This window comes from Erinaceus europaeus, chromosome 10 (genome assembly GCF_950295315.1).
Source record: "Erinaceus europaeus chromosome 10, mEriEur2.1, whole genome shotgun sequence".
Lineage (NCBI taxonomy): Eukaryota > Metazoa > Chordata > Mammalia > Eulipotyphla > Erinaceidae > Erinaceus > Erinaceus europaeus.
Window position 1 is genome coordinate 92,467,068 of NC_080171.1, and position 2,871 is coordinate 92,469,938.

At 42.1% G+C, this 2,871-nt stretch overlaps 1 pseudogene; it reads left to right on the forward strand.

Moving 5' to 3' along the window:
* The first annotated feature begins 350 nt into the window (after positions 1 to 350).
* Positions 351 to 711, forward strand: LOC107522146 (small nuclear ribonucleoprotein G-like; annotated as a pseudogene).
* Positions 712 to 2,871: the final 2,160 nt, after the last annotated feature.

Sequence of the window (2,871 nt, forward strand, 5' to 3'; positions counted from 1 at the left end):
TGAGGGGGAAGGAGGTAATAGAGAGGGAGAGAGACAGAGAGACACCTGCAGCCCTGCTTCACCACTCATGAAGCTTTCTCCCTGCAGGTGGGGACCAGGGGCTTGAACCTGGTTTCTTGTGCACTGTAATGTGTGCACTTAACCAGGTGTGCCACCACCTGGCCTCTGTTTCCCCATTTCTAAACTGAAGGGTTGAACCATATGTCCTCCAACATTTCTTCCATCTTAACTTTATACTTGCAAGTCCCACAGAAAAGCAGAATTAGGCAGACGCCGGTTCTGCTGTGGGAGTGTGGAAGAAGCCAAGAATTTTGTCTGGAAAGTGTCTTTGAGCTCACAGAGTAGACACCATGAGCAAGGCTCATCCTCCCGAACTGAACAAATTTATGACAAGAAGTTGTCATTGAAATTAAATGGCGGTAGACATGTCCAAGGAATTCTGCAGGGATTTGACCCGTTTATGAACCTTGTGATAGATGAATGTGTGGAAATGGCAACTAGTGGGCAACAAAACAACATTGGAATGGTGGTAATACATGGAAATAGCATCATCATTTTAGAAGCCTTGGAATGAGTATAAACACAATGACTGTTCAACAAGAAGACTGTTCAACATGTCCCCTCTTCCACTGCATCTTTTCACTTTGATATAAAAATTAGGTTATGTACATTTTCTTACTGAGTTTTGTTAAATAAACTTTTGTAATAATAAAAAATTTAAAAAAAGAAAGGCAGAATCAAATGTCTACTATTCTTTGCCTGAGAGAAGCTTTGGGAGTGGAAATGATATGTTAGATAATTTCAGGGCATGTGTATGCCAGAGACTATAATCAAAAGTTCAGAACCAAATCATCTGTGTTTATTCCACCCACACCCCAGTCCCCCATGTTCTGTTAAGGGAATCAGCTATAAATCAAGAAGACTGGAGCTGAGGTGGGTGAAGGGAGAAAGGAGGGTTTTTTTTGTGTGTGTGTGTGTGTGTGTGTGTGTGTTTATTGTGTGGGCCAAGAATACAGATCATTCTGATAACTCTGGCCTCGAACAAAGGATTGATACAAGCTTATATAGGAGGCGCAGGCTTGAGAGCAAAAAACATTATTACAGAAGCAGAGGCTGCAAGGCTAAGGAGGTGGGACTTGTACCCATTGCTCAGGGGCTGGTTACCTTAGTCACTGTTATGGTTACCTGTTATCTTTCATGCATAGTTGTGTCTGGGAAAGTTTAGTTTCAGCAGAAGATACACCACTAGAGAGGGGGTACCTTTTAGGAGAAGAAGCTAGCCAGGGTTACAGAAGCTGATGTGATAAGTAATTAAAGACAAAATATGGCAGTAACCTTTGTTATTATAGATACAAGTTGACACATTTGCTTTTTCTATAGGAAACATTTTACTTTCTTGACCCTCTGCTTATAAAATTCAGCCTGACCTTCTCTGTCTCAATTTTTGTGTTCATTTACTTCAGCCTTCTACTTTTACACAACTACCTGCTCTGTCTCAAAGTTTCTGCATGCACTCAGTCTTTCTACACATTCTTAACCCTTTATTCTCACTTCTGTTCCATGTTGAGGCCTTCTTACAAACACACCACAATCATATTATAAGCACGTAGTCTGAGGCTAAAATTTTGGAAATTCTCTACCAGTTCCACAATGGGCAACTGCAGCCATTGGAAAAAGCAGAGAACAGCAGAGAAAGAGTGTCTGCCTCCCTGGGTAGTGGTGGACACCTTGCTTCAGCTCTCAGAGAAAGTGGAACTGGGGGATTTCCCAAGCCAGAGAGGGTGGCAGAACATGACAGAGGACATTGAGCAAGGAGAGGGGCCAAGGACTCAAGCATGTAGATGTCACTGGTATGAGCCCAAAAGAGAGAGATAATTTCTACTATCCACACCTTGACCCCCTCATCTGAAAACTACACAAAGTAAAGCCTGTGTTGGAGGCGGGGAGGAGTTGAGGATGAAAGACACATAGGAAGCCCAGAGCATGGCAAGAAATGTCCAGGAAGTGGTTCCTCTAATTATGAGTGTTGTAGAAAGGAAAAGGGAGGTGGAAAAGCCAGGCTGCTGCCCGACGGGAAAACCAGGAGAAATTGGGAAGTGAATATTATTATCTTATTTGCTGCCTAATCAACATCAGCTTTTCCTGCTAGGTTTCCTGGCACCTGGAAATAACTGGCATGGTGCATTGTACCTTGTATTAGAGGGAGATTTTCTCAGCTGAACACTGGGGCTGCTGCTAGGGATGGACTTCAAAGTCATCTGGTCTACCACTCTCCTGTTGGTGAGTCTTTTCAACTTGGAGGCACACACATCTGTACCAGGCTGTTGAAAGTTTGTCCTTTTCCTGGCACCATCAAGAATGGTGCTATTGTGGTCTGGGAGGTGGTACAGTGAATAAAGCATTGGACTCTCAAACATGAGGTCCTCAGTTCAGTCCCCAGCAGCACATGTACCAGAGTGATATCTGGCTCTTTTTCTCTCCCCTTATGTTTCTCATAAATAAATAAATAAATAAATAAAATCTTTAAAAAAAAAAAAACCAAAAAACAGTGCTACTTCTCAAAGGCTTGAGAGGTGCCTTTAAATATTTTATTTATTTAATTTTTTTTTTTTTTTTTTTTTTTTTTACCAGAGCACTGTTCTGGTTTATGGTGGTGCAGGGGATTGAACCTGGGACTTTGCAGCCTCAGGCATGAAAGTCTGCTTGCATAACCATTATGCTATCTACCCCTCTGCCCTTTTTATTTTTACCTATTTTTTTCTTTTACTTTGAGGTATTATGTAAAAGTGACTTTGTACAGTCCTGACTCCTCCTCAGAGTGCAGGACTTGCACGTGTGATGCCCAAAGTTGAACCCTCAACTTGGCATAAG